Below are 12,661 nucleotides of genomic sequence, written 5' to 3' on the forward strand. Positions count from 1 at the left end.
CCTCTGTTCCTGCTGCCAGCCTAGCACAGCAGCCTGCCTCTTTGCCTCTTTCCCCTAGGACCAGGGGCCCAGACACGGGGTACAGAGCATGAAGAAGGGAGGAGGGGGGGTCGATGAGTAGGGAAAATGAGATCCACTGATTGCTAACTGCTGCTGTCACTTCCAACTATCTTCTCTTGAGGTCAGGCTCCCATCCCACAGAGTCATTTTGGCTGTAGCCTCCTGCAGCCTTCTCGTCACTTTGACACCACACAGTGGGCATAGACAAGTCAGGCTCAAGTGCAGACAAGGCTGCAGTTATGCCCCTCTGTCGACTCTCAATGCAAAAAGGGGGGGTGAAATATAAAAGAGGCCTCCCATTTTCTTTTTCATGTTTTCCTTTTGCTTGTGCTTCCTTAGTGTGATTTCATGAGTGGGTGGTGTGATCAGCTTGTTTTTTATATGTGGCTTTGAAAAAGAGCAGAGCCAAGGAATTTGGAACTGCTGTGGCTTGTGAATCTGGGAGAAAAGACAGGGAAAAAATCCTGGTAATGAATTCGGTATAAACAAAGAAATGGAGGGGTGGGGTGGTGGGGTGGGGGTGGTGGAAAGATCTAAGGCTAAACCAGTGAACTGCTGAACTGAGCGAAAAAGCACAGTGGAACAGTGACAGGGTCTGGGCACATGGGGGCACTAAGAGGTGGCGCCATGCCCGGGAAAAAAGAAGGGAGAGCTTTCCAAGAAGCACACATATGCGCCACACACGCAATCAAGCACTCAAAAACTCCACACATCACATGTGTGAGAGCATCCCCTAACACACGCACACATATGAACGCACACACACCTCTCACCCCGTGCCTTTTTCCAGGGCTCTGGCTCCCTCCCTGCCTCTCTTTCTGGCTCTTTCTCTTTCAACAGAGCCAGTTAATTACACCCTACTGCTGCAGGCAGCTTCAAACCACCACTAATTTAGAGTTCCATTACAGTAAACTGTTCCACATGTGCATCCAGGGCCCAGGCAGGCTCGGGTGGCCACGTTTCAGGAAGGAGCAGCCGCGGATAGGCACCCACCCCCATCCTGCCAACACAGCCATACTGCCATCTTTCTTCTTCTTTCCTTCTTTCTCTCTGTTTTACGTCTTTACTTTTTCCAGTATATTTCTCCTCCAACCTACCTTGGACCCCACCCCACCCCTTCCACTTCTGACCCGCCTACACCTCTTCTACATAATCATATCCTTATACCCAGTCTTATCCTCTGTGCCCCATCCCTCCATCCTTCCACTGCTTATACAACTTGTACCATGACCCTGCGTAGTGATTCCACTGTGCAGCCAAGGCGCAAAAACATTACTGGAGACATCACACGATTTCACACTGGGCCTAATGAGAGAAGAGGTACAGACTGCAAAAACAAGACTGCCAGCAACGCGTAGCCTCATAATGTGCATGTGTGTGCGGGTTATGAGTATGTACTTGGCAAGCGTTCGGGCCATTTGGAGATCTGCTTCAAGAACTCAAACCAGACCAGGCCCCATAGAGGCAGCACAATGTGTCTGCAAGAGCTGGAAGAGAGAGGAGGATAAAAGAAATGGGTGACTGTGTGAGAAAAAGAAGACTGACAGCGGAGTTTACAAATCAGTGCGTGTGAATTATGTATTCTGACAGGAGGAAAGCGTGGCATATTAATTCAGAAATTAAGTTTAAAACGGTCTGAGAGACAGTCCAGAGGCTGAATTCTACCAGAATAACGCATCCACTTAACACACTGTTTGCTGCTACAACTACACATGTTTCTTTTCCAAATATTTATTTATAAGTGACTTATGTATGTATGTATGTATATATATGTATATATTGTACTATTCTTAGTTAGCGTATTGTCTGTCTTGTCTTAATGTTGGTTTAAAATGGAGCACTGTAACAAAAAATAATTTCCCCCAGGGATCAATAAAGTATTCTGATTCTGATTCTGATTCTAAACCACAGCTCCACTCCACATTCAAATATGTGTTGCAAAACAAAGGCATTAAAAAAAGAAAGAAAAAGAACACTTAGAAGGAAAAGAACTGAAGCACAGAGCCTTTTAAAATAGAACCCAGTAATGTTACGCTCCCTAAACACAATAATGAATTAATAAAAGAGTTGGCGCCAGAGTTTTTTAATGAGTCACATCAGCCCAGCAGCTTTTTACAGAGCCATTTATGTTTTATGTTGGGTCCTGTGGTAGGCTCACTTCGCCAGCCCGTCTGGGGCTATAAGGGGATAAGGGGAATTTGGAGTGACCTCATCCCCTGTTAGCCAGGGCCAAATGGGCATGGAGGGCCTCCCCACTTCCCCTGAGCCTGGGGGGCACACAGGAGGCAGCAGGCAGCCAGGCAAGCAAGGAGCACCAGGGCCAGCTATGGGTGGGTTTACGGCTGCTGCTGGGACTTTCCATCATTGCCTAAGAGAGGTGCACTGTAGCAGTTTAAATTTGCTTTGGTTTGTTTCTGTAAATAGTGTCAGAGCTCACTGCAGTCCATCATGTTAGACTAAAGTCATTGGTTACACTTGAGATAATCCAATGATTTTCATGTAGCAAATGAAGTTGGATCAATCAACCTGGCAATATGGAGACAATGCAACAAGATCAGGCATGCGTGCGGAGAAGGAGATTCTCTTGTTTGCTGAGGAGTTTTGCGGAGAAGACGGAGCAAAATGAAAAATCAAGTAAGAGTTAAAAAGAAAGCGAGAGAGAGAGAGAGAGAGAGAGAGAGAGAGACAACAGTTCCCACAGATTGAATGTCTGTCAGACAAAGGGTATCAAGTCCTCTGTGAGCAAAACAACAATTGTGCCTTAACTGTTGTGACAGAGCCCCTCAGGCAATAAGAACTGCAGTCAAACATAACAAATAAATCACAGCATCTCAGGAAGCTCTGCACCACACTACCAAGCGAGGCAGCTGTTTTTTTAACTCTGCAAAAGAAACCACAGGTGATTACTCGGCATACGCGAGCAGGACTCTGGATGCCATGACTTTCCTGGTTTGTTTACCGGTTGAGGTTCTTATTCCAGTCAGTGAGAACACAGAAGAATATTCAGTTAGAATTTTATATTTGTATGGCTATAAAGGCACTTTTCCCCACTCTTACCACACTGACACAGAGACCTCTCTTTGTTTCATTTCTCCAGAAACTGAGCGAGTTCACAGATTTTTTGTCGAGCTTCATCAACTCAGCAGAGGGTCAAAATATACATGTTTCTGTGAGGTAAAATTAAAAACTGTGGAACTGTGGAACTATCCTGTGCAGAGCAGAAACCCAGCGCCTTTACCAGAAGTTCTGAATTGTACATTCACAGCCTCGAGATAAATGAACTGTGCCATCTATCCTGGCAGGGAAAACATCCTCTCACTCTTTTTCCACTTCTGACTTGCCCACTCCTGTCAGTTTTTTGACAGAAAACTGTGCATGCCTTCCAGGCACTGTCTTTAAACTGCTGACATCACAAAGTGAGTTATGTTCATTAACTCTATAAAGGAAATGATGTGTTGCAAAGAGTTATATTTTAAGTAGTTTGTACACCAAGCTGTTAAAGAATGATTTCAAAGTCCAGGTGTCCAAACTGCACCAACGGACCAGTGTTTCAACATCTCGGAGCTAAAAACACGTTTACTGTTATAATCACTGCTTGACATGCCCACATCCAGCCTTCAAAAGCCGTTAATGGATTCAGAGCTGCACAGGCAAATTTAAACGCTCCTACTGAAACAGGTTCACGGGTGATCTTGTTGCAAACGTCAGCAGTACTTTACCTGAGAAAACAATAGCCGTGACGCTTTTATCTGATGCAAAGCTGACAGCTTCCACTCTTTCAACAAGTAGCTGGTTAATGGCTCCAAAATGACAGACGCTCCAAACACAGTTGCATTCCATCACCTGAAACTTGTTTGACATCTGCCTGTTCTTGGAATCACACAAATACCATATCCTTGAAGCAACAATGCAAAGAAGCACCTCTGTGTAATCGTTTGTCACTTAAAAAAGGGATTGTTTTTTCCTCTTTTTTTGTTAAAGAGCGCCATGACTGTCACTGTCACCTAGTCACTATTTTAAAATAATTTTTCTGCTCTCACTTAATCATAATGTCACATAACGATCTGAGTTGACATGCACTTGTGAGAAGAGCTATGGAAAGAGTGAGAACACACAGTGAGACATAAAACGCTTTGCGACATGATGAAGTCATCCTGACTGCTTGCCGTTTCCATGATGCGCCTCTCTCTGCAGTACACAACACAGAGACTTTTAGCAGTTGGTCAAGCAAAACAGGAAAACATGCAATGATGAGGAAAAGGGCAAGTGGCAGTAAGCAAACATGACAAATATAGAGAGAGGCGGAGAAAAAAAAGGTGAGGGAAGAAACTTTAAAATAGCAGCAGTGTGAAAGTCAAAGTCTGTGCTGCTAATATGTCTGTGTAGGAAGACGTAAAGGAAGAACTGGTAAGGATCCACGGAGGCAACAATGGAGGGGTTTCCCTTCCTAAACACACGCTGAAAACAATCCTCTCTGTGTAGAGCGAAGAGTAATGGATGGGTTTCACCACTGCTGCCTTTAGCCGCAGGACTCAAAGCAGCAGTCAGACACATGCAGGCCCAAACACACACACACACACATAAGCAAGCACAGCATTCAAAAGGCCACACTTTCACACAAGTTCATCTTTTTTTGCCATTGGCACAAGGTCTTTTAACGAGAACTTGGGTGGAGGCTTAGATGTAAATCCTCACATCAGAATGGCACACCTGCAAAAACAGACATAGGAAATGGCGTGCAGATAGCTTCCTGGTTAATTATAGTGCGGCAGCAGAGAGCCCCTCGATTTTCCTAAACCACCTGTCTAACCCCTCCCCACCACTTCGCCTTAATTGCTAAAGAAATTCCAGAAGAAGACAGGTATCAACAACTCCCTGATTTACCACTCAAAGTCATGTCACAAAGAAGGATTGTTAGCAGATTTTGCAATGCAGACGATTTCCTGGCTCAACTGCTGTTTCAGTAATTCCACCAAAACCAAGGATTTATCAACAGCACCTACACACAGAAACACACAAACAAAGAGACGTACACACACAGCTTTGGCATTACTAAACTTTGACGGATTTATAGGAGATAAAGGGGCGATCGTGACTCAAGAGTTGGGAGTTCGCCTTGTAATTGGAAGGTTGCAGGTTCGAGCCCCGGCTTGGACAGTCTCGGTCGTTGTGTCCTTGGGCAAGACACTTCACCCGTTGCCTACTGGTGGTGGTCAGAGGGCCCGGTGGCGCCAGTGTCCGGCAGCCTCGCCTCTGTCAGTGCGCCCCAGGGTGGCTGTGGCTACAATGTAGCTGCCATCACCAGTGTGTGAATGTGTGTGTGAATGGGTGGATGACTGGATATGTAAAGCGCTTTGGGGTCCTTAGGGACTAGTAAGGCGCTATATAAATACAGGCCATTTACCATAAAATATTCTTTTATTGCTGTATACCATACTTAGAACTAAAGAAATTACCACTAGCTGTACAGGGTAATAAAATGTATTATCTGCTATGTATTAGTTTTAAAGTTATTGCTTTAATTGAAATACAGCATATTGCACCAGTATATGCTACTAATCAGTAATGACAGATGATACAGCATGTGAGCAACATTGATATTGAGAGGATGTTTTCAAGGCCAGTGATGCAACACTGCACACAGGTATACTGAGCTAAGGCACACACTTATCTGGTGTGCAAAACAGCAAACACATTAATAATTGATTCCAAACTGTCATGGAAGACAAGCAATTTGCCGTGGCTGCGCACCATGAAGGTAAAGCTGCTTCTGTATGGGTACCCTGTCCTTGAATAAGGCCCAAGAGCGCTTTGCTGAAGGCGAAAAGTGCTGTGACATTTTTCTGCCACAGAAATGAGCTCGGCTTCTTCCACTCCAGATGACACGACTTGTCACACTGATAGACCAAAGCGGAGGGGAAACATAGAAACCACTGGCCTTCGAGCAGGCCTCCCTCACTGGGCCAAGTGGCTGTTTATTTCCAATTCACTTTAATTAGCCTGTTCCTCATGCGAAATACATCCAGTTCACCGCCAAGTGTCAGCAGGTGGAAAGCCAAGGGATTCAAGGAAGGCAGTTTACCGTGGCTTTGTTGCTCACCAGTGGAGCGACAAAGCCAAACACTGTGGAGGACACTCTGAACTCTATCTGATATCCAGATCACACAGCATTAAATGCACTGTGTTACACATGCCTGTAACAAGCTGAACCTGTTAACCTAGCGCAGATGCCAGCATCAATAAATAATCTTCTCTGACATCATAGCTAAATAACTGTGGGAGCACAATTAATAAACATCCCACAAAACTAAAACCGGGGTTACGGGCACACCTCACTCCAGAGGAATTAGTCTCCGTTGTTTAAAATATGGAAAACAACACTCGTGTTTTCCAAGTGTTCATATGGTGGTTATAAAAAATGGAGAGAAAAAACAGGTCAAGGACTGGTGACTCCTCTAGTGAATACACATCAAACACATGCAATTGTGTACACACTGACACACACATACACACGCACACATATGCTAATAATAAAGAGCTCCACAGGCACTGGGTAACACTTGAAACACTCGCTAATAAGCACATGTGTGCACATGCAGGCATACACACATGCTCGAGTATGTTTTCACATAAACTCTGTGTCGCTCTCGTGTTTATGAAGCACAAAGAAGCAAACATACTGAAACAGGCGCATCCAAACAAACACGTGTGGGGACGTTTTAGTGTTTACACATGAAAATCTGCTCGGACTTTGTAACACAATGATTAATTGTCTCAAAGTCTCTCAAGTGTCTCGCACATTCGGTCTCTGTCTTCAATTAAAACGGCTGAACCAGTCTCAGAAGAGAATGCACTCTCTCACACACACACACAGACACACACTCTGTTAGCAGTAAAAGAGAGAGAGAGAAAAATAAAAAGCAAGCATCCACGAAAGTTAGCGACTCTAAACTTTTAAAGTTCAAATTACTTACGAGATGTCGAGCTGATGATGCAGACGGGGAGATAAAGCACTCGACAAAAGGGTCCGATGACCGGAGCGAGCCAATGAAAAGGAGGAAAGATGTGTGCACATTCAACAGAGTCCTTCTAACAGCAAAGACAGAGCAGCAGTGAGTCTCTCTCTCTCCCTCCCTGTCTCTGCCACCCTCCTCCTCCTTTTCCAGTCTCTACCTTTTAAAAATCAGTCTTTCACTCTCCAAATACAGGCACACACTCTCTCACTCACTTAGAAATAATTATACTCTGATTCATAAAGCCTTCCTTTGTCACGTGACCCCGACGCTTCAAATATACAGCACATTTTTTCACAAGCCACAAAATGCCTGGAGGGAAGAAAAGGGCCCAGAGAGCTTAAGTTTCTGTTTTTAATTCTCTCTCTCCCTTCTTTGTCTCTTGGGTGAATTATTTTCTCCCCCCACCTCTTAACTTCTTGGCTGAAGAGTCAGTTTACCTACAAATTGTTTGTGCATGCTGAACCGCATGTCGTGATCTTAGATCATTTGTGTTTCATCAATAAGTTAAGTAGGTTTATTAGGAGAGGATGTTTTAGTATCCCGAAGAACACAGATCATCCACTTTATATTGTTTTGATTTAACACAGACACTGTTTTAATAGCGAGCCAATCTGTTTATCCCTCTAAGAATTTCTATGATGTTTCGCTATGTAATTTATCCCTGGTGTGATCAATTTATGGAACAATCTTAATGGACTGTCTGCTCGGCACAGGCCCACACTGAAGGTGCTCCTTTTGTGTGACTCATATTTGCATTGGCCTGCGTTTTACTGCTTACAATGTTTCTGTGCCAATCTTCCCACAGTTGAGACAGTAACTTACTACTATTATTGCTATTACTAATGCTGCTACAACAACAGCACTTAACATTAAAACAGCAAGCATGAGGAGCCCTTTGAAACCCATTAAGCCAGTATTGGACACCAAATAATTGATATAATAACATTTGGCACTGGGATTAAATAAAAAACAGAACTGGGCCTTGACTGGCATGATTTTTATTTTTTTATTTTTTTGACATTTGACATGACATTTGCCTAATTACTGACAAACTTTATAAGGAATAGTTTGGGTTTTTTGTTTTTTGTTTTTTAAGGCAGAAAATGTGTTTTTAAAAAAGCAGACCCATCTCTCTAAATATATCACTTTGGTTCCTGAATCGAAACTAGCGTTGGCACATAAGCTGCAAGGAAGTCACGAGTGAGATGGCAGGGCTGTGCAGCGACAGCAGCAGATCTGGGTGTGCCCCTGAACGTGCCCCTCTCTCCATATGAGATCATATGTTTCAGATCTGTGTTTATGTGTTTGTGGTTCTGGGCGTGTGCCCTGTTTTTTTCTGAATGTCATGTTTCTCAAGTTGTTTTGGCTATGAGGAGCACCTCAAACCTCAAAACTGGGAGGGGAAGGCACACCTCAACTGGCACCTAAACAGGCACCTCTTCATATCGACTATGGTTTCTCAGATTTACCCCCCCCCCCCACACACACACACACACACCCACACCCACACCCAAAAACAAAGAGAAAAAAAGGAAGAAGAACAAACCACATACGGTCAGTGTAACTACATGCCTACTTCATTCAAACAACAGATAGGGAACAGCTAGTCTAAACAAAGCAAGTACAACACTGAAAACAAAATTAAATCAGAACTAACCTATACGTGTAATATTTACTCTGGAACTTCATCTAAAGTCGTGACTTTCAGGCCTGTTGGCCATGCATCACGGCACAATCTCCTAAATAAGATAGAATAGAATAAAAATATCCTTTATTGTTCTTCATTGGGGAACTTCATGAATCTCATAAAGCTCATAAATCTCATGGTCTGAACCGGAACTACCAAACATTGCAGCATGTGGATTTTTCTGTTTGTCTCCAAAGCTACCTGCACATCCACGGCCGTCCGCCTATTCTGTTTGTAAACCTCAGCAACTGGCCTGATGCGGAGATAGATCTTATCCTCAAACACACTGACCCCAATATGTCTGCGGGATAAAGTCAAGCCATCCTAATGAGGAAAAAAAACCTTTCGGCTTTACTCTCGTTATTCCTGTGAGCTTTCGATCTTTACGAACACATGTGGGCTACAGTAGCCCACCAAACTGTTCCTCCAGACATTTCTGATGCCGGTACAAAATCAGGGTGAATGAATGGATAAGTGGCGAGAGGCACTGTTGCCTTTTTGCAGAAACCTTATGTTCAGGAAGCACAGATCTAAGCCACACTGCAAAGAAAAAAAAAAAAACTTTGGCTGATCTTTATCTTGTTTATATTTGATTTATGTGCTGCTTATGAGGCTACTAAGGCTGATAGAAATCCCTTGAATGTTTATGAAGCACTACTAAATCAGCAGTTGTGTAATATAAAACAAGAAAGTAAATATAGCCATAGGATGCTTAAAAAAAATCACCAATTCTAATATGAGCTTTTCAAGTATGTGTGCAGCCATCAGGCCGACTTAGACCATGCATCTGTGTCAGAATGTGTAGTCAAGTGCATGAAGAGCATTGTGTGTGGCGGTGCACGGAGCATGCTGTGGCCCTTATTAAATTATGACAGTGAGCTTGGGGGGGGGGGGGGGGGGGGGGGGGGGGCATTTGAGCACTGTGCAGTTGCAGTAAGTGTGTGGGCACCCGTGTCTGCGTGCATGGATGAGTGTGTGTAGGCAGTAGCAGTGAGAAGGTCAGAGGTTACTAGTGTTTGTGTTTCAGTGTCAGTGAAGTGTGCTCCAGGCTGAGATTTATGATCATTGTGTCTGGGAGGCTGCAGAGTGGGGGGATAATGAAGACAGATCAGGGTGCTATCTCTCTCTCTGGGCACCACTGGAAACATGGCCTATGGCCCTTGCCATTCTCGTATCATTAACTTCAGCCCGTGACATCATAACACACTGCCCCTGACATCAATCCTAACACAGTGTGCTCTCACAAGAAGTCAAACACAGAGAGGCAATTCCTCACAGGAAGTCATCCGGCAAACACAGGCATTGTTGAGCGCATAGCTTTGCAGTTTCTCCGGGTGTGTTTATGAAGATATGAAATATTCATGGAAACATCATACTCGGGCGTGTGTTTCCACTTTAGATTCCACGTATTTGCATTTGCGGAGCAGAGAAGTAGAGGCCTGGGGCTCGCTGGCAGAGGAAAGGGAGTAAGGGCAGAAAGGAAAGAGGAAAGGGGGGATGATGCAGGGTGCAAGAGAGGGAGGAAGTGAGGTTAGAGGGGTTAAAGTGAGATATGGGGGGGTAGTACAGGGAATGTGAGAGAAAGAGGTGTGGAATAAAAAGAAAAATGGAGGGCCGGTTTGAGACACAGATGGATGTGGTGGAGTGGGGTAGGTTGAGGGGAGCATTGGCGGTGGGGAGGTGAGAAGGGGGGCAGGGAGTCGGTGTCAGTGGCGGCGGGTTTCAATCAGTAACAAGATGCCTATGATGAGATCACTATTTCCCCACATTCAGATTGATGTCATGAGAAGTTTGGTGCCGCGCTGAGACGGGCAAGGGACGCAGGGGCAACGGCACACAGCAGCTCATTTGCACAAACACATTTATGCACACACAAATGTACGCACGCCTGCTCTTTCTTGGTTAGAGTCTTATACACACATCCTGTGAAATGAAGGAGCTCATTCATCCCACCTGGCAAAGTGCGCTCATTTAGAGTCCAGCAGCCTTGAAGTAAAAACATACACAGAGGAATACTACTCACAGGAAAATGAGTTACTCATGAGCAAAGGAGAAATGTATGTGCAAGGGACCGGAGGGCATATACCAGTATGAACTCCTCTAACACAAACAAATGAACAAAAAGCTTTGAGCAGAGACAAGAGGGAGCCAAAAAAACTGTTTTACTACTACAGAAGAAATAAGAGGGGGGGGGGGGGGGGGGGGGGGGGTAAAAGTGTGTGTGTGTCGGCACTTTTTGCGCATAACTTCGGGTGCATCCAGAGTTTGTCGACACAGCTACCAGCGTGTGTGCCAGCACATGAGCGCTCTGCCTGATCCCCAACATGTGTGTCCAATGAAAGGTGAACGGTTCTCCTGTCTATACTTTCCTCAAAAAAAAGAAAAATACAAAATCAGCCATGATGTCACCATGAACCCATCTTGAACCCACCTCTGTCAAAAAGCATTACTCCAGCCCTCCCTCTCCCTGCCTCATTTTCTGTTCCACCTCTCCCTCCTTCACACTCCTGCCTCTCAAATTCTTCACTGAGCTCCTTTTCTTTTTCATATTTCCGTATTTTTCAACATTTCCCCTCTCTGGTCCATGTCTCTTTTTTTTTCTCTCCCCCCTCCCTTCTCTTCTCATACTAAAGAACACAAGCTCTTTTTATTCTGGCAAGCATCATCTAATTGAATCACCAAAATGCACAACTGTTTGCCAAAAATGCCAGGATGTTCTGATTATCATAAACTTTGTTTAAGCTGTGGTTTTTCAGGGAGAAAAAAGAAAATGCTCCGAGTGCACGAAGAAAAGCCAAGAATAAAATAAAAAAATAAAAGCAGGAAAAAAAGAGCGATTGGGGAGAATGCAAATGAAAGAGGGGAGAGGGAAAGAGAGAGCAGTGGGGAAGAGAAGGGTGGTGGGGGCAGCCAGAAGGCAGCCAGAGAGCCACATATGGAAGTGATTCTGTAATTACTGCAAATCTGTGAGCTCAAAAGGAAAGGTCTTCTTTTCCATGCCTCCTTCCCTGCATATAAAACTGCCCTTGTGAGAAACGTGGGCACTAAATACTGCACAGGGAGAGTGCACAAAAAAGTACAAGTTTTCCTTTTCTTGAGCACTTAGGCATATGTTTAGTATGCTGAAGTCAGACAAAGGTTTAATTTTGTGCATTTCTGTACAGAAGGGGGAAACAGAACAAAACTAATCATGAGGCTAATTCCGCACATTCTGCTACTGGGAAATTTCTGAGCTCAATAAACCATCCTGGACGTCAATCTAAGACTACTTTGGTGGTTCATTCTGGAATAAACTTCTCATCTACCGCACACCCGGCGTCATTCACATAACACGCAACAAGACGTGTGTGTGTGTGAGGCAGGGAGGGAGTGGGCGGTGGGGAGCCGGGTGACAGACGAGGTACGCACAGGCAGAAAGACTGTAAGAAAGTGATGAAGACTGTGTTTGAAGCCCCGGGCAGAGCAGTGCTCTCTGCAGGTGTGTATGTTGGCAGAGACTTCTCTCTCTCGCTCAGTCCCCGAATAGTTTCAGCAGCCTGTAATTATCCCGTGCCCTGCCGTAACGTGTTCTAATGATGAGTGCGTGAGTCTTCGCATACATACAGTAAACACACGCCCGGGTTGACGCCGTTTGAGCTCCGTTTACTCTTAGACACATGCAATTAATCACGGCGGTAGATGATTTATGTAAAGTACACAGTCTTACCTTCTTCTTCTTCTTCTTGGCCTTGAGAAGTTTATGCTTCGGCTTCCAACGCGAGCTTATTTATTCCACAGAAACTAAGAAGACAGAGGTTTTCTGTGAAGGAGACAAAGCAAAGTCAGTTACAGTCTTTAAAGGTGTCCTCTTTGGTGTTTGCTCTGCTTCAGGGATCTTTCAGTCATTTGTCAGATTACG

At 44.5% G+C, this 12,661-nt stretch overlaps 1 protein-coding gene across 2 annotated transcripts in view; it reads right to left on the bottom strand.

Annotated features, from left to right (window-relative positions):
* Positions 1-12,622, bottom strand: part of rarga (retinoic acid receptor gamma a) — a 39,067-nt gene extending 26,445 nt beyond the window's left edge. Inside the window, exon 1 of one of the 2 annotated variants that reach the window (XM_080899095.1) lies at positions 12,470-12,622. The gene's annotated coding sequence lies outside the window, so the exon portion shown is untranslated. Of the gene's footprint in view, positions 1-7,034; positions 7,188-12,469 lie in introns of those variants that run through there. The other variant, XM_080899096.1, reaches the window with a different exon arrangement.
* Positions 12,623-12,661: the final 39 nt, after the last annotated feature.

This window comes from Rhamphochromis sp. 'chilingali', assembly GCF_963969265.1.
Source record: "Rhamphochromis sp. 'chilingali' genome assembly, chromosome: 12".
Taxonomy (NCBI): domain Eukaryota; kingdom Metazoa; phylum Chordata; class Actinopteri; order Cichliformes; family Cichlidae; genus Rhamphochromis; species Rhamphochromis sp. 'chilingali'.